General features: G+C 53.6%; 1 protein-coding gene across 1 annotated transcript in view; it reads left to right on the top strand.

Annotated features, from left to right (window-relative positions):
- Window positions 1-9,504: 9,504 nt before the first annotated feature.
- Window positions 9,505-21,879, top strand: part of MAMLD1 (mastermind like domain containing 1) — a 116,056-nt gene continuing 103,681 nt past the window's right edge. Inside the window, exon 1 of the mRNA XM_060002920.1 lies at window positions 9,505-9,713. The gene's annotated coding sequence lies outside the window, so the exon portion shown is untranslated. The remainder of the gene's footprint in view (window positions 9,714-21,879) is intronic.

Genomic DNA, 21,879 nt, shown 5'->3' with positions numbered 1-21,879 from the left:
GGAAGCCACCGCAACGAGAAGCTCATGCACCGCAACGAAGAGTAGCCCCTGCTCGCCACAACTAGAGAAAGGCCCGCGCACAGCAACGAAAACCCAACGCAGCCAAAAGTAAATAAAAAAACAAAAATCCAAATCATGGATCTTGTATGTCAAATTTCTTCTCCAAAATGAACTCAAAGTAGAACTGAAAACTACCTGAAGTACCCTCTCTCTTTAAATTAATTAATACAGTAAATAAATAGTTTTACATAATATAATGAGAAAGTATTGATGGTGTCCAAAAGCTAAAATATTTCTCATTGCTGTATAGATACAGTATAGTTTAAAATACTATATTCAATATGTGTGTTATTTAAAGTGCGAGATGCCTTTAGGGGATTCCAAATAAATAGCGTCTTGGGTCTCTGATGACCAGTTTACAGACTAGAGAAGAACAGAGATACCCACATAAAATTCAAGATCACAAAATAAACTCTCAATGAATGCTGTATTTAATTGCGAAGGCGCTTTAGAGTAGAGAAGTGATTATAATCAACGAGAGACTAATAGGAGGTATTCTGACATCAGCCAAACTTAAAGGAGATATTGGATGAAGACAGAAAAGATTACTACAGTTGAAGGAAAAGAGGCAGGAATGAGAAATTAGGCTAGTTAATTCCCCAGGGGTCCTCCCACACCAAGAACCAGGGGAAAGCTCTGGTCCGTTGGAAAGAACACAAAGTAGATGCAAGCAACTACGTTCCTTAGGTTTACTTAGTATTGCCTCGCCCACATTTATAACTTTGGATGCTCCAACTGGAAGTCAGTATGTCAAATGTAGATAGAAGTGACCACCTTTGAACTCCTCCAAAGGAATACGTGAGGGGAAATATGAAATATTCTGAGCTAATGGAGAAACATACATATAATGCCAAGTGGAATTCCAGTTTCAAAGGTTTATAAAATAAGTACCATTACCCATTGGAGCATTTATGTAGTATTTGTGACTCACAGCATGAAGTAGTCTAAATAAAATTTTTCATGTTTGTGTGTGATTGAAGATTTTAATTCAAAGATACATCCTGTTCGTAATGGCCAAAGGTTGAAAACAACTTGAATACTTCTTAGTATATGTTAAGTTAAATAAATGGTAAGACACATGAAATGCAATACTATGAAGACATTAAAAATGTTAACATGGATCTTTACCTATTAATTTGAAAAAATATCTCCAATATATTTCTAAGAAAAAAAAGCTGGATTCAAAGGAAAAACAAAATAACCTTTACACCCATCTTGGAAGCAGATAACTTGTTGCTTGGTTTCACAAGTGAAGAGGAATTTTGGCCCAGGATGAACGATACCCTGAGTCTCACCGATACCTGATTTAGACGACACGTGGATGAGATTTTGGACTGAGAGTTGATGCTGAATTGGGTTAAGACTTTTGCGGGTGTTGGGATGGGATGTTGGATGTATTTTTCATGTGAGAAAGACACAAACTTTGTGGGGGGCCAGAGGGCAGACTGCGATGGGTTGAATTGTGTCCCAGAAAAATTCATATGTTGGAGTTCTAACTGCCAGTACTTCAGAATGTGACTTTATTTGGAACTAGGATCACTGCAGATGTAATTAATTAAGTTAAGGCGAGGTGATACTGCTGTAGGGTGGGGCCCTAATCCGATACTGCCTGTGTCCTTATAAAAATGGGGAAATTTAGACAGAGGGCGTGCAGTGAAAGAAGAAAATGTAAAGCGACACAGGGAGATGATAGCCATCTACAAGCCAAGGAGAGAAGCCTGGAACAAAGCCTTCCCTCACAACCTTCAGAAAGAACCAAGCCTGCCCACACCTTGATCTCAGACATCTGGCCTCCAGAACTGGTAGCTAATGCATTTCTGTTGCTTAAGCCCCCAGACCGTGGTACTTTGTTATGGCAGCCCGAGCAGACTACGAGATTTTGGTATTTGGGGGCAGCGACTTTTCCCTGAGGGTAATAGGGAGCCATAGAAATATTTTGAGCAAAAGGGGGGAATGAGGTAAAGTGTGTGTTCTAGAAATTTACCCTAGCTACTGTGAGGAGGATGCACTGGAGTGTGCGAGACCAGAGGCAGGGAGAACATTTACGACATGTTGCTGGACTCTAGACGAAAGTGGTTGGCTGCCTAATATAATAGTGATAATTAGTAGTTGCGGTACACTTATTTTTACAACTAACACTAGCCCATCACTTCTGTTGCGCCAGGTGCTTTCACATGGATTATTATGTTTAACTCTTGCAACAAGCCGATGAGACAGGCGCTGTGGTATCTCCACGTTGCAGACTAGGAAACTTGCCCCAGGCCGCACGGTAAGCAGTGGGCCCGGGATTTGAACCGGGCGGTCTGGCTCTGATGCCCGCATGCAATGGAATGTTGGTAAGTGTCCCTGATTTGCGGCATTTGCCCATTTCTGTGGTGTAGCTACTCCCACCACGGCCAATTTCAAGCTACCAAGAGTCATCAACAAGTTCATAAAATCGCTAAAGATGTAGCAGTCCTTTCTCACGAGCTGGCGCAAGCCAGCCAACTAGCAAAGCGCCAAAGCGCCGGGCTCAGAGCTGGTAACATGCGAAGAAGTGCGTGTTCCTTCCCAATCCCCTGGTGAGCTTTGTCTTAATGGGATTTTGTGGAGGCTGCTGGGTCCCAGGCCACCTAGGACATTCGGATCTCGGTTTCACCGGTGAGTAGCTGTGTGATCTCAGACAAGTTGCTGAACGTCTCTGAGCCTCAGTTTGCTCAACTCTGAAATTAGTTCTTATGAGGCTTCATTGAGCCCACGATGTGAAGCACAGGGACTGGTGTACCCAGAGTTTGGGCTGCTTTTATTGTTAAGATGATCGTGTTTCCAAACGTAGAACAGCGGGAACACGTTGTCCGTTTTTTGTCCCCCACCCCCACCCCACCCCCGCTGACGTCTGCCTGGATAGCACGCCTGCTCGATGCTGGGCTCCGGCTGGTTCCCTGGTGTTACGTCATATTAACCTTCTGAAAGGTTGTAGTGATGGTGCAGCAGTAGCCTAGCTGGTTGCTAGGACAGCCACAGGCCTGGGTTTTGTTGTGTGTGTGTGTTTTTCCCCTAATCACAAAATTGCAAATGGTCTGAAGGGTCCTAGAATAGTGGATGGGGCCTCTTCCCATGTGGGGCCCGAGTCGTGCCTGTGCTATTGGAAAAAAATGTCATTGCATAAAGAGTAATAATTAGCAAGCCATCTGCATACTTTTTTCTATATAAAAGCTCTGACAATGTCTTTCAGTTGTGTGTATGGTGCAAGAGGAAAACTGGCAGCCATCTGGATTTACGTTAATTCCCTAAATTATTTCTCCATCTCTGTTTCAATAACCATTTCCCGTCCTTATCTATGCTTTGATGATATTACCTGTGGCATTCTGGAAGTGGCATTTATGGTAAGCAAGGAGCTGCAGGGGAAAAATTGACTTGTAGCCACGGCTTTCTGGTTTCATGGTGAAATCAATGCAAGCCATTCTACAGCCCTTTAATTAACTGCTCGCTTGCTAATGAGGGCTTTTTTCTTAAAGGTTCCTATTTTTTAAACAGTGAGGTCACCAGGAAATTACAATCAATATTTTAACAATTTCCCATTTGTTTCCATTGTGAGTCGTAAAAATTCCTACCGCCACCATCGTCCCTGAGAAAATTAAAATTGTTTCAGAACATGGTGAAGAGAAATAATTCAACTCGAAATAATACTTCAACTCAAAATGATTTCCCAGTGGCTCTCGTCCACCCCCCCAGGGCAAAATGCCACGTGTGCTCCGCAAGTGCCCCAATCTGGCTCCTCACCTGGCACAGAATCACCCTTTGCCAGACATATCAAAACACTCACCGTTTGCCCAGTGTCATACAGGGTTCCGACCCATGTGCAGGCCTGGGCTTTCATCCTAACACGTTTCACCTGAAAGTCAACATCTTTCATTCAATACCTGCCTCCTGTCTTTGGGGGTGTTTGGGGTACATAACAGTAGCCTCTTCTCTGAGGACAAACATCCTATGGGCCAGGCGCCCTGCCAAGGGTGGTCCCGTACAGAGAGGGTTGCAACTCTGACTGCACCCCAGTAAGGCAGGTCCCACTATGACCCCATTTGACAAAGCAGACACCCAAGGCTCAGAAGCTTATACAGCTGGGAGATAGCAGATCCTTACAGCACAGCCTCCCAGGTCAAGTTGTACTTCCTCCGCGTGGGCTAGTCACCACCCTGGGACTCCCCACGGGCATTTGTCTGTCCAGGTGCCTGTTGCTTGTGGCCTCCAGTCTGCTGGGGTCAGAAAACACTGGTCATCAGGCTTAGGACTCTATGCAGCGGAGGAGTTAAGAAGCCCTGAGCGGATGCTCCAGGAGCCTAGGGCTCAGAGCCTGGGCTGTGGGGTGTGGCCTCTGCATGGTGGGAAGAGGGGGGGGGGCGCATAGCTGCAGGGGGCCAGGAGCCAGGGGAGAGGCCGGAGGAGCAGGTGGAGGGGTGACCTCCAGGTGGGCACAGCCAACAGCCTCTGCACGTGCGCAGCAGCTGGGAGACGGGTGGGAAACGTCAGGTGTTGTGGCGAGCCCTGCAACGTGCATCACCCCACTTCTTCCCTCTGGGTCCAGATTCCGTCATTTGGAGGGCACCCTGAACCCCCCTTTGCCCCAGCCATGGGTCAGCAGTGAGTTCTTCAGGGAAGCTTTGGGGGAACCCCAAACGTCTCTGGTAAAATAGTGAAACGGGAAGAGCTTAGGGCAAAGGCCTGCAGAGTCAGAGAGGTACAGACAGGCTCGTGGCTGGCGGAGCGAGGGAGGGCACCAGTGCCTGCTGCAACTTGGGCCAGGCTTCACGGAGGAGGAGCCTTTTGAGATGAGCCCTGAAAGTCAGGTGGGATTTTGACAGGACAGCTGGCATTCTAGGCGTGGGAAGTACATAAGCAAAGGTAGAGAGGCCAGAAGAACCAGAGTTGTTCGATGTCCAATCAACAGTCCAGCCGGGCAGGAGGCCCAGAAGCACGTGTGGAAACACCAGGAGATGAACCTGGACACGGAGGCTGGGGCCACCTGTGGAACACCAGGCTGAGGAGTTGGGATTTAGAGCTGTGGGCAGTAGGGAGCCACAGGAGGCTTTGGACAAGGGTGTGCGATGAACGGTGCAGCTGGGTGTGTGTTTCTTACTGGCAGTCCGCGTGCCTGCTCTCCAGGGGCCCCGACCTGTGCCGCACACAGAACTCCAGAAGCTGCCCAGTTAAGGTCCCAACATCGGTCACATAAACTTGGGAAAACTTCGTGTATGTTCACAGGACCATGCCCATGAATGACAGGTGGCTGCTGACTGTTTTCATATCTCTTGAGCTCCAGGTTTGGGTCAGACCAAAGGCAGGGCCCACACTGGCCTTGGCATGGTGCTCCTGGACCCCCATAGCCCAAGCCCAAGCCTTTGATTGGCAGCTGGGCACCAAAAGGGCCAGGAGATTCCCCCAGGAGAAGGGCAGCCCCTGGAGAACCTGTGGGATTCCTTTCCTTGCCGGGAGCCGCTGTGGAAGCAGCCCAAGCTTTGAGGCCCAGTTGCTTACTGCTCGGCCACTCTCCAGCTGCTTGACCCAGGACATGCCCCTTAGCCTCTCCAAGCCTCCCATTTCCTCATCGAGAACTCGGAGATGACAATGGCTAACACCACAATGGGTACATGGACTCATGTGGGTAAAGTACATGGTACACCTTGATCCATGGAGGGAGCTGTTAGCGCCAGACCCGGTCCACATTTGGAGTGACAAAAGGGTCTCACAGCCAGTCTACTCACTGAGAACAAAGCCCTCACCCTCACTGTCTCTGGCCTCCTCTCCCATTTCTCCATCAAACTTGGAATACCCAAGGTGACAACTAGAAGGGAACCTCTGTTTCCAACAGTAACTGAAAGAATCCCAACGCATCTGGGCCACAGTGCCCCTTGGTGACATGACCTGAGACTGGTTTCATCACGTGAATGCAAAGCTCTTTGCCTGACCTCCATCCTTCTTAAGGACACCACGAACCTCCTGAAAATGTAATGACAGCTATGGGCCCCTTCCCCAGCGTATGTGTACAATCCTGTGGCCCCCAGAGTTTCCTGAAAACTTCCAGGAAAATAGAATTCTACTAACATTCAGTGAGCAGATATTCCCTGCCAGGTACCGTGCCAGGAGCTAGGAATACAGCAGTGAGCAAAACAGACACTGATCGAGGCCCTCTTGGGATCTAACCTATAGAGGAGGTCAGCTAGCATTAAGTACTAAAGAGAAAACAAAGCAGGGAAGGGGAGAGGAAGCGCCAGAGATGGGTGTGGGGCTTTGAATTGTTACATAGGTTGGCCAGGTGACGGTTGTGTCAAGATGAAAGGAAATGAGGGAGCTGGCCCAGTGGATATCTGGGAAAGTGCATTCCAACAGAGGGAACAGCCAGTGCAAAGGCCCTAAGGAGGGATGTGCCTGGTGTGTTGAGGAAGAGTCAGGAGGCCTGGAGCAGGGTGAGAGCGAGGGCAAGAAGGATGATGATGTCATCCAGGTGTGGGGATGGGGGCATGTCTGCTAGGCCACCAGAAGCACTTTAGTTTACAGAGGAGCTGCTGCAGGTGCTCAGAGAACAGAGACCTTACTGGGGTGGGGAGGGAGGATGAGGGAGGTAGGAAATGGCAAACTGTTAGGTGGCTACTGGAATAATCCAGGTAGGAGATGCTGATGGCTGAGCCCAGAGGGTAGCAGTGGACGTGTGGGGGGGGGGCGGGGGAGAAGGCTGGGAGTGTGGATGCATCTTGAGGATGGAGACAACAGAACTGTCTGCTTCTCTGGATGTGGGGTGTGAGCAAAAGAGAAAAAAAAATGAGAGAATTCAGCCTGGGCAATTTGCAGGACGGAGCGTCATGGACTCGGGTGGCAGGCCATGGGAGAAGCCGGTTTCAGAAATGTTCAGGAGCTCAGCTCAGGCTGCGTGCGGCTCAAGATGTCCGGCAGCCATCCAGGTGGTGGTGCGAAACGGGCCGTTCATCCTCTGGCACAGGTGCGGCTGTGATCTCACAGGCTCCCAGGACCCACGGGGGGAGTGGGCATCACCCGCTCCGCTGGGGAAGCAGACGGGAAGGGACATGAGGGTGGAGTGAAGGTTTCTGGGAACAGATCCCCATTTTCCACCGCACTTTGAGGCGGGCGGGAATCAAATTTTAAAAGCACTGGGCCATGCTCGGTAATAGACACAGTTATTCCTGGTTCCGTTTTGTTTAATCCGATTCTCTTCAAGACATGAACTCGCCCTCGGCCCGCGGGAAGCCGGCCGACACGAACTCGCTCTAGGATGACCACCCCCCTCCCCGCAGTAGCCCAACAGGCCGGGGACGGGGACTCCATCGCGGCCTTGTCGGGAGTGAAGGTGAGGGCTGCGATCAGTTCAGTCACCGGAGAGCAATACCCTCTCCTGGCCGCTGGCCTTCTCCAGGGCAGCCCCGGCTGGGCCCGGCCAAGGTGGATTCCTACCCAGCAGCCCCGCTGAGCCGCGGACCCCCGCCGCGCCCGCTGGGCCGCGCTCGCCCCGCTACCGGGGCCGCGGAGCAGGAGTCCGACACCTGTGCCCCACGGTGGGGCCCGGCCGCCGCTCCTCAGTCAGGAAACTTGGGCAAACGCTCAGAGGCAAGCGCCCGGCTCCGTCGCGCCTACGCAGTCCACGAAAGGACTTCGCTCGGTTCTGGGAGGGGGCCCCGCGCTTCCCGCGGGCCGAGGGCGTGGGCGTGGAGGGAAGGAGGGGCCGCGTGGGCGGTTGGCCCACCCCTTTATTCCCGGCCCGCAACTCGGCCGAGTGTGACCAGATGTGCTGGTGACAGGTCGCTCCTCAGAGGTGCAGGCGGGAGCCCAGAGCCCGCTCTGGGGCTGCTGCGCTCGGCGCTGCTGCTGTCGGACCGGACGCGGCGTCCGCGAACTGAGCTCGCTCCCTGCCGCCGCCCGGGAAGTGCAGGTTAGGAAACGCAGCCCGGTTGGGGACCCCGGAGGAGGGGCGCGAGCCAGCCCCCGGGGAGACGGGGAGAGGAGCCACCGGCCTCCGCGCCCGGGCAGAGGGAGGACGGCGCGCTCCGGCTCGCCGCCGGGCAGCTCACGAGGAACCCGTGTTCCTGCAGAAGCCGCAGGTGTCTGCCCCGGGATAACCCCGCGCCGCGAGAGGCCAGGCCGGCCCAGCTCCCGCGGGGGCTCCGCCGGCCCGAGGCCAGAGAGGCGGGAGACTGGCTGGCGCGCCCGGGCTCCTCGGCGGGCGGCACAGACAGGGTCCGCACCTGGGCGGGGGCGGGGGCGGAGGAATGCAAGGAGGAGGAGGGGGCGGGGGCCCGCCGGGCGGAGGGGGGCCGCTAGGCCAGGAGCGGGGCGGGTGCAGTTCGGCAGTCGCCACCTGAGAGCCCTGGTCCCCACTGCCGTCACAGCGGGTCGCCTTGGCCGTCTGGGCGGGAGCCAGCGGGCAGACGCGGCGGCCGTGAGACCGGCGCTCCTCTGCCCGCAGCCGTCCGCGGAAGGTGAGCACCCTTCCGGGGCGAGGGGGAGGAGGCCGGGCCGCTGCTCGAGGTCGGTCTCTGCCGAGGACGGGAAAAGGGGGAGGGGGGGATGGAAATGGCTACTTGACGCTGACACCCCGGTCCGGGTGACGATCGGGGGTCCTTCGGGGAGCTGCCATCTCTCTCATTCTCTTTCTCTCGCCAGGGCCTCTCGGGGATTCGGTCTCTCCCTGTCTCTCGTCTCCCTCGGTCTCGGTCCGTCTGGAGCGCTCTCCGGCCCTGTCGCCGGTGAGTGCTGGCTCTCCCGCTCTCCCTGCTCGTTCCGCGTCCGTCAGGGGCGCGCTCACCAGCTCGCTCGGCCCAGAAGCGGGAAGTCTACCTGCCGTGAGCCGGCTTCCCGAGCGCGCGGGGCTCCGCCTGCCGCCCTCGGGCGAGCTCCATCCGCTCGTGCCCGGGGGCGCACGGCCACCCCGCTGTCGCCTCTCGCCAGCAGCGCACCGTCTAGGCGGGCCACCTGCTACCTAAGGCACCGACCGCCTCCCGCTGCGTGCGGAGCCACCGAGGTGAGTGTGCGCGTGCCCCTTCCTTCCCTCCCGCTGCTGCCCGGCTGCCCTGGCTCGAGTTGAGTGGAGAAACGAGGCAACCGCGGCGAAGCCAGCCTGCGGCCGCTTTCCTTTCCAAAGAGTGGCCGGAGGGCCCGGTAGGCCCCTCGGGCGGCCGCCGCGCTTCTGCTAACCCCGGCCCCCTCCGGGCCTGGAAACTCGGCGTTTCGGGGCTCGGGGCCGGCGGGGTCGCGGGCGGGGCGGCGTGGCTTCCCCTTTAAGGCCAGAGCCGCTCGTCGCCGCGAGTGTGAGGGTGTGTGAGTGTGCGGCGTGCGTGTCTCCTCCTCCCCGAGTGACACAGCAGTGAGAAATGCCTATCAGTAACTTAAACCCCCGAAACTCCACCTTCCGGGCGCGCGGCGCGGAGCCGGGCGGTGGGAATGGAGCGAGCAGATTGAGGCCGCCGCTGCAGCGCCGCCGGCATGAACTTGGCTGCGAGCTGAAGCGGCCGGAGGCGGGCGGGCGCGGGGGCACCGGCCGCTAGCCAGAGGTGATCTGCAATCGGGCCGGGCCGCTCGGCGGGCGCCGGAGGCCAGACTGCCCGCGCCGGTGGCCGCCCGCCCCTCGGGCATTGCCCCCGCCGCCGCCGCGGGAGCTCCGCAGCACGGTAAGGCTGAGGGCGGGCGCGGGAGGTCCGACTGCTCTGGGGGCGCCGGGCTGCACTTGTGGCCCGCACTTGTGGTCCCCGTCGCGGAGAAGCGGGGGCCCGGGGATACTGAGAGCCGGGGGACCCCGAAGTTTGCTCCGAGCACACGGCCCACCTGGCGCTGCGCGTGGTCGCCCCCTTCTCGGACTGGCTGGGCCGAGCTCAGCGCAGCTCGCATCGCCCGGGACTGTGGCCTGTGCCTGCACCCCGGCGCCCGCCGGGCGTCTGGAATCGGGTAGGGGCAGTCGAGTACCGAGAAGGGAAGGCAGAGGGGCGCGGGCCACGAGGGCTCCCCCGGCCGCGCCGGGCTACCGGGAGGCTCCCGCTCCGACCCGGCGCACCCCGGGCCGCTCGCAGCCCGGATGCCACCGGCGACGCTGCCATCGCATACCGGCTCCCAGAGCTCGGGCCAGTCGGCAGTGGGCGCTGGGCGCAGGATTTCCCCCAACCCCACCCGTACCCAGTTTGCCGCCACCGAGCGGGAGTGTGGAGTGTGCGCGCGCCGAGCCCGCCGCCTTTCGCTCCCTCCCCTGCCAAATTCTCTGGAGAGCAGCCCTGAGCAGAGCTGGCGGCTCGAGGCAGCCCCGACTGGGCTCCTGCCCGGAGCTCCCAGCGCCCCCGCGCCCCGAGCTCCCAGGCCTCGGAGCGGCAGCACAGCCCGGCGCCCGGCGCCCGGCGCCAGCGAGGGCGGGCGGGAAGCCCCCCGGAGCGCCGCCAAATACTTTTCACGGCCAGTTGGCTCGGCCAGGCTCCGTCCCGATGCAGCGTGTCCGAAGCCGCTTGGAAAGCTGGCCATACGGTCTGATTTTGATCCGTGATTAAATTCGGACTGAGCAGACACTAATAGGATTAGCTTGCAGAAAACTGCCCTGAAGTCGTCGGAACCTGAGCAAACAGACGCACTTCGGGCCGGGGGCTTCGCCCCGCCGCGCTTCTGCAGCTGGGTGCGGCCGAGCGGGACACCCCGAGTGTGGGTGGGAGTGTGTGCGCGGGCGGGAGCACAGGATGGCTGAGGGAGGTGGAGAGAAGCGACTCCACTTGCTGGGGTGGCTTGTCGTTTTTTGGCAGCAGGAGGAATTCTCCCCCCCCCCCGGCCCCAGGGCGCCGTCCCCACGGCGAACGTGCCCTTTGCGGGTAGCCAACCAAGGCCAGCTCCGGGACATTGTGAGGGCGAGCGAGCTGGGCGTACGAGAGGCGGCCGCGCTGGAACAAAGACGCAAAGTCTCCCCGAGCCTGAGCAATTTCGAAAGAGTTGGTTGGGAAGAGGGCCCGAGTCTCCCGGGGGAGACCCCCGCGGGGATCGCGCCGCCCCCGCCGGCCCGGGCCCCGCGGCCGGGCGATCCCGTTCCCAGGCTGCGGCAAGCCGGAGGGCAGCATCGCAGCGGGGCAGCCCAGCCCTCCGCAGGCGTGGGCCGCCTCCCGGGTGCCCACGGGCCGGGTGGTGTCGGCCTCGCTCCCGCTGGGGCTTCCCGGCCGCCGCCGCCGCCGCTCGGGGCTCCCGGAGGCCGCGCAGCTTCTTCCCCCACTCCACCTCTTCTTGTCTTTATAGATTCCCCCCTCCCTCCCACCCCCGCCGCCGTTGCTGCCGCCGACAATCCGCTTTATAAAAAGCCCCTTTGTTTCCCTGGAGGCTGGAGAGAGGGAAGGGAAAAGGGACGCAGAGGCAGGGGGCGGGGGCGAGCCGCCCGGGACAGGAGGGCAAGTGTAGGCGGTGGGGAGGAGGCTGGGTCTCGAATCCCCTCCGCAGGAACCCCAGAAGGCGTGGGGAGCCCCCGGCTCCTGGCGCCTGCAGCGGGCCCGGCAGCCGGGCGGTGGACACCCGGGGCCCCCGCGGCCCGGACGGCTGGGCTGGCGGCTCGGCTAGCGGGCGGGCGCGGAGGCCAGAGGCGGCGCACGCTCGGCGGGTTGGGCAGACGCCGCTCGCCGCTGCGCTCGCCGGGCGCGGGCATAGGGGGCGCTCTTTCCTCGGTTTCGCTTTGCAGCCCGCGCCCCTCGCCGCCTAGACTCAGGGCGGCTGTCGCACCTGCCGGTGGCCAAGACGACGGCTGAGACGACGGCGGCGACTCTGAGGCTAACGCCACCCCGCGGCTGCGCTCCTCCCTCCTCCCGCGCCCTCCTGCCACCCCCAGCCCCCTACACAGGGGCTCAAACGCTCCGCGGGGCCTCTTTGTTTGCACGGAGGGAGGGCGTTGGAACTGCCACCTCCGAGGTTCGTGTAGCTCGGGCAGGCGGTAGGGACGAGGATGCACCTCCGGAACGTGCGTCAGCCTACCGCCTCTGACGGAGCCAAGGCCCTGCACTTGGGGGTGTCCGGGACCCACGGGTTCCCGGCACTAGCTGGAGTGAGGATTCAGCCGGCCCCTATCCCTTACACCTGCCCTGCCCCCCAAACTTGCGGGAACTCGGACTTGCGCGGAGGAATGTTAAACATAATGTTTGGAGTAACCTTTAGCCAGCCTGTCGGCCTGGCCGGCCCCGCCCCCGACCCCCGGACCGGTCCGCCTCTCTACTTGTAAAGTTTGTTCGGAAGGGGAATACTGACAATAAGAAAAATTGACAAATAAGGAGAAGTGGGCGGGGCCCAAACTCGACTGGTAGGTCTCCTGAGCGAAGTCAAATTCCTCCCGGTCTCTCGCCAGCTCCACCCCCTCTTCCCATTTAATCTCCCGGCGACACAGTGTGTGTGCCTTTTCACATATCTTTCCCCTGCTCCGCTCTCCTCCGATCTCTGGAGGGTATTCGTAAGTGCTGGTCGAACATTTGTTCTCTGGTCTTTGGAACAGAAGGAAGCGTTAACTCCCCCCCACCCTCGAAACACACACATCCCAACTGCATCTAAAACCACAAGAAAGTACTCAAAGGGTAAACTGTGGGCTCTACCTTCTCCTCCCCCTTTGTGCTTCCCTTCTGGAACACGATCATTGGAAAATAAAGCTGCTGATGTGCGAGATGGAACATATGGTTCCTCCATAAGAGAGAAGCTGAAATGGCCTTGAACCTGCCGGACAGACCAGCTGTTTGCTGCCAGCCAGAGCAGCTAATCAGCTTCTTCCCCTTAAAGTAACAGCCCTCTTTGCTCTTGATGACCAGTTTGCATATTAAATAGGATATTCTCCAGAGGAGAAACGTGATGGGCTCCTATATTGCTTTGTGCTTTGGTAGTTCTGCAAAGCTGGTCCCCTGCCCTGAGGGCTGCCTTGGCCTCACCCCACTCGTGCCTCCAGCGTTTGAGTGTGTTTCCTTCCACACTGATGTACTAACGTTGCCCAAAGTGGAACCTGGGAAGGAGGCGGGAAAGGGGAAAGAGAGCCAGGCTGAGAGATTCCCAGATGCCCAGGAGGAAGTCTCTGTTTTGTTGGTACTGGCTTTAGAAAAACTAGCAGTTCTCTCCCCACCCCTTAAAAATATCACAAAGAGCTGCAGCTCTTCCTTATAAGATCTGCTTAAAAATCATCCTCTTCCGGCTGTGACCATTTTCAGTTTTCCTTCAGTACAGTGCGTTTGAGAAGGGGGGGGGGGAAACAGTTTGGCATTGGAAGAAGAAAGGCTTGAGGAGATACGAGGAAATTCCATGTTAGGAAATCATTAGCAAAGGGTGACTTCGTCTGTTTTCCTGCCACTGACGCTGACAGTGACACAGATGTGTGGGTTGAAACAGGAACGTCATTGAATTTTTAAACTCAACCAGAAAATAGCCTGTTGCTTGGGTGGGAGCGGGGCCATACATTCACTGCATCTTAAGGTAGGAGATTTACTGTTGTTGATTCTTTTCACTAAGGAAAGGGATTTTGTCAAGCTTAGCCAGCACATTTAATATCATTTTTTCCCTTTTAAGTGGATCACCCAAAGGCTTAAAATGCACCTGTTAATAGATCAGCCCTAGGAAATCAACTGCTGTCTGTTTAGGCTTCTGAAATGGGCAGAAACTGACCTTAGGCAAGTGGTCCTTCTGACGGTAGAACCACTCTCCTCCTTTAAGGGGGCTTCCTATCTGCAGTAAACTTTTTTACGATTCTGATTTTTTCTTTCTGCAGCGCTGCATCAGAGAGATAATTAGCCTAGGAGCTGGGAAACTTGTGTTCTAGAACAGTCTCCCAACTAATTAGCACAGTGGTCTTGGGCAAGTCAGTCCTCCCTCCTTGTCCCTCTACCACCACGACCTCGGAGTCCGAGTCCCTTCCAGCTCTGACATACTGTGATTTGTGAATGAAATAGTCATTTTCTGGGAAACTGAAATGCTGTCGGGGATAGCAGCTAGATAGATAAAGAAATGGGACTGAGATTTTGAGGGGCAGCGAGAAGAGGGAGGAGGAAAAAAGGACAGAAGGTCAATCCAAACAACATGGAAGTCGAAATTGTTCCCTCTCTGTATCTTTCACCCATGTGAACATCTAACCCAGAAGCCTGGATGGTGGAGGCTGGGAAGCGACCCTGAGGGCTTCCTGTCCGGTACCCTTAATCTGGTGGTCTCAGGACCTACTGACGGCAGGCCTTCTCATCATTGGGTTGGTTTCCAGATAACGAGATCCAAACTCTCTGAAATTAGACTGGCATGTTTCCAAAGGACTCATCTAATATAGAACAGATTTGCTGCTTTGCAGTTATTCAGCAAAGGTTTCAAGGACAAAAAGGCCTTCCCTCTCCACACATGTGCCCCACTGGAGTATATGGGCTCTGAACTCACTGCTGAACCTTTTCTTCCTAGACCACCTGGGTATTTTTTAAAAATCACATTACCAACCTGGAGGACGCAGCAGCCATGCAAGGATCTGCCACTGTCCTGCTTCATGTTAATATTGATTTTTTTTTAACGGATGGGGGGGGTAGACATTATGAAGGAGGACCTTTTATCCTCTGAGCTCTTTAGCAATTATCTTGCTGCCGTAAATGTTGATACACATATAATGGATGTAACTAAAAAATCTCCTTATCCAAGCAGAAGAGGCTGAGTGTTTGTTGGAGCAGATAGAATGCTGAGAGTGTGAATAGACCGACCCAGATGTGCTGGGGAGGGAGATAAACGATGGGGGAACAGGAGTCAGTTACTATGGATCAGCACAATAAACCAATTCCCATCATACACCTCTCACAACGCCAGCCACCGACGTAACCTAGGCAGCAGCAGTCAACTGTACGGCAGGAAAGGAGCGTCACGAAGCTCAGTTGGAACAATCTGATTTTTCAGACATTGAGTCCTGAAACATCTTCCAGACTTTGAGAGAGAAACTTCATAAATCTGTGTGAACCTGACGGGGTTTTATGGCAGTGTTTATTACTTGTTTCTGTCATCACTGTGTCATCATTTCATCTGCAAATGTAGCAAAGGAGGAACAGCGGGGAGCCCTCGGGCAGCGAGTCAGGGGCGGGTCACTGTGGGGATGAGGGGCGTGGCTTGTGTTAACACTGTTTACCTGGGAGGAGTTCGATGCACAGTCCCAGTGGGGTCCTGCTCACAAATGACCAGCCTGGGCGACTGAAGCCCCAGGAGCATTTTCTGCAGGGGGAGAGGATGGAAGCAAAAAGAGTTGGGTTCCCTCCCTCCCCCACCCCATTGCTTGCTTTCTTCTCCCCATTCACAGAACCTCTCCAGTTTCCTTAGGGCCTCAAGTCCCCCCACCTAAAATCTGACCTCTTCATGATTTCCAAAGCAATCAGATTTGTCACAGCCCAGAAAGCTCCCCCGGAGTGAGGCATAGCGAGGGGCTTTGCTGACTGTGGGCTCTGCAGAGTGAAGGCTTCCAGAGACAGGGCTTAAGTCCCGCCCCGGCTGCCCTCTGACCCTGGCGCACACAGTGCCCCTTTACATACAGCCCAGTCCCAGCCTCGAAGTGGGGTCCCAGCCACTTCCCCTCCCGGTGTGCCCTGCTGCTGGCTCTGCCCAGTAAATAATCATCACGTGCGGTTTGGGAAATGCCACTTTCTTAAGGCTGAGGGTTGTTCCATGAGGCCCAGAGGAGGATGGGGCCGATCGTGGGATTTCATCACGTGCTTCCCCCTTTCCTCCACCTGTGGAAATACCTGGACTCGAGGCCACAGGGACACAGTTCTGCTGATTCTAGAAGAAGCCACTGGACGCCGCGGGGCCTGAGATAGTGAATGGCATCTGCGTCAGAAGGGCCTGGTGGCCCCGGCTGGCGCCTCCCCTCTTTGGAGGGCAAGTGTGGGCCTTTGGGAACTGGAGACAGGACAAAAACCAAGTCAGGTCACCCTGAATGATTGGGACAATCTCAGGTCCTCTGTCCAGTTGTCCCGAGTCCCCCTCCCCCATCCTTAACAGTGCTTTTCTGTTGTGCCCAGCGTTTGAACCTGAAACCCCCACGTGACATGGAGGGCGAGGGGAGAGGATCCAGCTTTGACTTCCTTTTCGCGGGCCCAGTAGCCAGCTGACCCGAGTTCCTGCACAGAGTGGGCATCGACGAACCAAGGCACTACATACTCAGATGCTGAAAGAATTTTCAAGCTGCAGGAGTAAAGCCCTGTGACTTTACAAGAGAAAAAGTAGGGCCCAGAGAGGGGGCCCGACTTTCCTGAGGAGACACAGTGAGGGGAGCCCTAAGGAGATAGAACTCCGGTCTCCTGCTCTCAGTCAAGTACTTGGGTCCGGAATGCCCACTTGGCGCCCATGCTGTGGGCACGCGGGCTTCCCTTTTTGAGGAAGAGCAGGTATGACAGGAGATGCAGCGCGAGGAGAAGGACCAGGTTTAATTGTGGGGTAATGGGATTTGCCCTGGATCAGTGTGTGCTTTGCTTAGCATCGTTAGGATGGCGGAGGGGCATGCTGGCATCAGAAGCCAACGCTTAGAAGCAGTTGAAATCGGAGGTTGTAAATGAAGGATCAGACTGGGGCTCAGGCTTTGGTGCCTCCGAAAGGCGTGTGTCACGTCTTGTTTTCAAGTTGCTGACAGAGAGCTGGGCCGCCAGCCCCTTGGAGGGCTCGGCTGGGTGGGCTTTGTTGGCAGTGGCGACGGTTGTTTGGGCTTTGCTCTTAATGAGATCTCAGTGTCAAGATCTGTCTCTGGAAGTTGCAGTGCCGACCTCGGAATTCTAAGTGGGAGAGTAGTTTCGGTGCAGTTGCCGGCGTCACACGCTTTGCGTGTCTAATTCTCAAAGACTGGCGTGCGTTATGCTGGGTTTGGGGCGGAGGGAGTTCCTAAGCCGCTTGTCTGTCAAGGATTAATTTAACCTCTAATTACTACATTTTCTTCGCAGTTTGCTGCACAAACATGTTGTAACAAAAGCTCAAAGAAGTATGCCATTTCCTTTCGCCGCCGCTCTCCAATTCGTCTGGGGGGGATACGGAGTCAAATCGGACACACTTGGTGTTAAAATAATGGTGCTGACATTCGAATGAAAGTGAACGATCTGGTTGTTTCTAGTGACCCCCCAGCGATGGGGTACAGAGTATTATGGTTATATGCTATGATTGTATATTATTATCGTGGTCCTCGCAGGCCTCAAAACGAGCCCTGAAAATATGGGAGAGTGTCGCCACATCAATCCCACTGGGGCAGCCAGTACTCCCGACACGTGGCCCGTGTGTTGCCTTTGGAGCGTGACTAATGCCCTGCACTGGAGGCCAGCCTGGAAGCGCTTCCTGCCCGCTAATAGGGCAAGGTGGCGAGGTCTGGACCCTCAGTAGAGGTGAGGCCATTATCAAATTGGAGCCTCCCGAGGGCCTGCTCCCTAGGCAGAACCCGTTCAGAGCGCAGCGACAGTGAAATTGCAAGATTAAGCTACAGGGATTCTCCAAGCAGGCTGTTCTCCCTCCTCCTCCCTGTGCCCCACCCCCGCCAGAGCAGCAGCCTTCCCCAAACAGCGGCAGCGACTGTGGCAGTCAGAGGCCCGTTTCCCACCCCGGGGTGGCTGGAAAGTCTGGCTTCTCAGAGCCGGGGCAGGAGGCCTTCGCGGCATCCTTTGCTTTCTCTTTCCAAGTGCACGGAAATAGACTTGTGGGATGAGAGTGCCGAGCTGGTGAGCCAGTTGTGGGGCTTTGCCTCCCGGCCCGGCAGTCGTGGAGAGCCAGACTCGTACACTCTCGCACACGCACCCCTATCTCAGGAGCCCAGAAGCATGATTGCTCTTCGTTTCCTCCCACAAAGGAGAGGCACTTTGCCTTTTCGAGCACGTTTTGTCCCAGGAGTCGAGAACAAGATGCTGACATTGTTTCTCTTAGTATCCTCAGCCCATCCTTTCTGCAAGGCGGGACCCAGATAGAAAGGGCTAGGTCTGCAGCCCTTGTTCCCCCCATGGCTGAGGACAGGCTGCCTGGCCTTTTCAGTCATGCCTTGGGGTTGGCCCTCTGCAAAATTCTGAGCAAACTCGTTTGGGTTCAGTCCCCCCATTTTTCCCTTCCTGGGTCCTAGACCTGTCCCCTCGCCCTTAGCTGCAAAGGCACCATCCTCAGCCCTGTGTGTCTTAATGTGACTCCCTTACTTGGGAGAATCTGGAACCTCTGACTTGAATTATGGTAAGTAAGGGTTTGCCATGCCTTGGAGAGCATGTGCTCTTCAGTGCTCGGGTAGGAGGGGTTCAAGGGTTAGGGAGGGCCTCTGGGCCCCCCCCCTCCCCAAGTGGCATCATGCCCACGTAAAGCTGGTTCTGTCCATGAGATTGGAACACGGCCAGGCTCACCTGGCTGCCAAGCCTCTTCTGAGCTTGGTTTCAGGGAAGCCGACCTTAGCTGGTCTCCTGATTCCTGTCTCTCTGGAGCAGGGGCAGCTCTGTGCCTTTTGTGGGTCACGGACTTCTTTGCGAATTATATGCAAAGTTGTGTCTAATTGCAGGGGCTCATAGATCCTTCTAGAAGCCCATTCATGGTTCCCTCAGGGATCCTTCGAGACAGGTTAAGAACACCTCAGCATGGTGCCTTGGGCTGTGCCAGATTGCGGGGTCACCGCTGGTTACCACACGGGCAGAAACGCTGTGCTGTGGTGGGAAGAACAGTGCGCTTTGCCATTGGTGCCTGTTGACCAGCTGCGGGATTTTAATCAAGTCCGTGAAATATGAGAAGGCTGGCCCCGCCCAGTGCAATGGCATCGTGGGAGATTCCAACTAGACGGTGTTGGAGAGACCGCAAGACGGCAAGCTCGGCCACGCTCTTGGGTTGCTGACTTACCATTTGGCCTGTGAAATTAAACAAAAGAAAGGCAGGTCTCTTTTGAGGTGAACAGTCCTTTTGTCCCTTCTTTGACATTACGACCAGCCTTTGACCAACAGCTGAAGCCTGTGCGCCTGGAGCCCGTGCTCTGCGGCGGGAGAGGCCACGACAATGAGGAGCCCGTGCACTGCTCGCTGCAACTAGAGAAGGCCCGTGCACAGCAGCGAAGACCCAACGCAGCCAAAAATAAAAACAAATAAATAAATAAATTGAAAAAACATACCCAAGGTGAAAGAACTTATGCCAATTAATGATGTGTCATGGATACAAGAGTGAACAAAACAGAAAAAACCCTCGTGGATGATAGTCTAGTGGGGGAGACAAACAATAGGCAAGATTAATAAGTAAAAACTATAGTATGTTTGAGGCAATGTGTCTTGAAGCAAAATAAATCAGGGAAGGGAGTTGGGGGACGTCACGTAAGGGTGCACTTTTTTTTTTCTCCTTAGGAGGTACTTTATTTTTTTTTCTATTAAAGTATAGTTGATTTACAATGTTGTGTTAGTTTCTGGTGTATAGCAACTATTCTTTTTCAGAGGCTTTTCCACTGTAGTTTATTACAAGATATTGAAGATAGTTGTCTGTGCTATACAGTAGAAACTTGTTGCTTGTCTATTTTATATATGTTAGTTTATCTGCTAATCCCATACTCCTAACTTATCCTTCCCCCACCCTTTTCCCATTTGGTAACCATTAAGTTTGTTTTCTATGTCTGTGAGCCTGTTTCTGCTTTGCAAATAAGTTCATCTGTATCATTTTTCTAGATTCCACATATAAGTGATATCACACGATATTTGTCTTTCTGTCTCACTTATTTAGTATGATAAGCTCTAGGTCCACACATGTTGCTGCAAATGGCAATATTTCATTCTTTTCTTAACGGCTGAGTAATATTCCATTGTGTATATATACCACATCTTTATTTATTCATCTGTCAGTGGGCACTTAGGTTCTTTCCATGTCTTGGCTATTGTAAACAGTGCTGCTGTGAACATTGGGGTGCATGTATCTTTTCAAATTAGAGTTCTTGTCTTTTCTGGACATATTCCCAGGAGTGGGATTGCTGGGTCATATGGTAGTTCTATTTGTAGTTTTTTAAGGAACCTCCATACTGTTCTCCATAGTGGCTACACCAATTTACATTCCCACCAACAGTGTAGGAGGGTTCCCTTTTCTCCACACCTTCTCCAGCATTTATTATTTGTAGATTTTTTGATCATGGCCATTCTAGCCGGTGTGAGGTGATACCCCATTGTACTCTTGACTTGCATTTCTCCAGTAATTAGCAATAGTGAGCATGTTTTCATGTGCCTGTTTGCCATCTGTGTGTCTTCTTTGGAGAGATGTCTATTTAGGTCTTCTGTCCATTTTTTGATTGGGTTTTTTTTTTTGATACTGAGCTGTATGAGCTGTTTGTATATTTTGGAGATTAATCCCTTGTTGGTCACATTGCTTGCAAATATTTTCTCCCATTCCAATTCATTTTGTTTGTAGTTTGCTGTGCAAAAACTTTTAGTTTAATTAGGTCCCATTTATTTATTTTTGCTTTTATTTCCATTACTCTAGGAGACAGATTCAAAAAAATATTGTTGCGATTTACGTCAGAGAGTGTTCTGCCTATGTTCTCTTCTAGGAGTTTTATGGTGTCATGTCTTATATTTAAGTTTTTAAGCTATTTTGAGAGTTTCTTTTTGTGTATGGTGTGAGGGTGTGTTCTAACTTCATTGATTTACATGCGGCTGTCCAGCTTTCCCAACACCTCTTGCTGAAGAGACTGTCTTTTCTCCATTGCATAGTCTTGCCTCCTTTGTCTAAAATTAATTGACCATAGGTGTGTGGGTTTATTTCTGGGCTCTATTCTGTTCCATTGATCTATGTGTTTGTTTTTGTGCCAATACCACACTGTTTTGATTACTGTAGCCTTGTAGTATTGTCTGAAGTCTGGGAGGGTTATGCTTCCAGCTTTGTTCTTTTCCCTCATGATTGCTTTGTCAATTCTGGGTCTTTTGCAGTTCCGTATAAATTTTAGGATTATGTGTTCCAGTTCTGTGAGAAATGTCATGGGTAATTTGATAGGGATGGCATTAAGTCTGTAGATTGCTTTGGGTAGTCTGGCCATTTTGACAATGTTAATTCTTCTAATCCAGGAGCACAGGATATCTTTCAATTTCTTTGAATCATCTTCAATTTCATTTATCAATGTTCTATAGTTCTCAGAGTATAAGTCTTTTACCTCAAGGGTACACTTTTAAGTAGGATGGCCAGCAAGGACCTTGAAGCGAAGGTAAGATCTGAGCAAAAACTTGTAAAACCATTTATCAACTAGGCCAGTTCTGCCCACTAGAAATATAATGCAAGCCATAAGTACGAGCCACACATATACAATTTTAAATTTTCTAGTGGCCACATTAAAAAAGTAAAAAAGAAACATGAAATTAACTTGAATAATATGTTTTATTTAACCCAATCTATCTAAAATTATGATTTCAGCATGTAATCAGTCCAAAAAATGTTGAGATATTGTACACAGTTTTTGTTTTATGATGCTAAGTCCTCACATTCCAGTGTATGGTTTGCACTTACGGCACATCTCAGTTCAGACTAACCACATTGCAAGCGCTCAGTAGCCACATGTGGCCAGTGGCTACCATATTGGAAAGCACACAACTAGACTATTCAAGTTAAACGTTCTCATTTTAGTAGGTCACTGATGAACTGTACTTTATAGAGTGCTTTCTTTGCTGACTGGGCTGAAATTATTTAAAACAGATAATATTGCTAATCATCATTAACTTACATAAGTTTTTTCACCATGGGTATTTAGTAGCCTTTTATATCTTAAGTCTCATATGTCTACTGTCCATCCATCCATCCACCCATCCATCCATCCATCCATTCTCCAAATTGGCTCTACTGGAAAGGAGCCCTCTGATTCTCAGTTTTTCTGCCTCGTGGTCTGGGTTCTGAACG

This window comes from Delphinus delphis, chromosome X, assembly GCF_949987515.2.
Source record: "Delphinus delphis chromosome X, mDelDel1.2, whole genome shotgun sequence".
NCBI lineage: Eukaryota > Metazoa > Chordata > Mammalia > Artiodactyla > Delphinidae > Delphinus > Delphinus delphis.
Note: the sequence above shows the minus strand (reverse complement) of the source record. Positions and strands in the feature narration are given on the sequence as shown.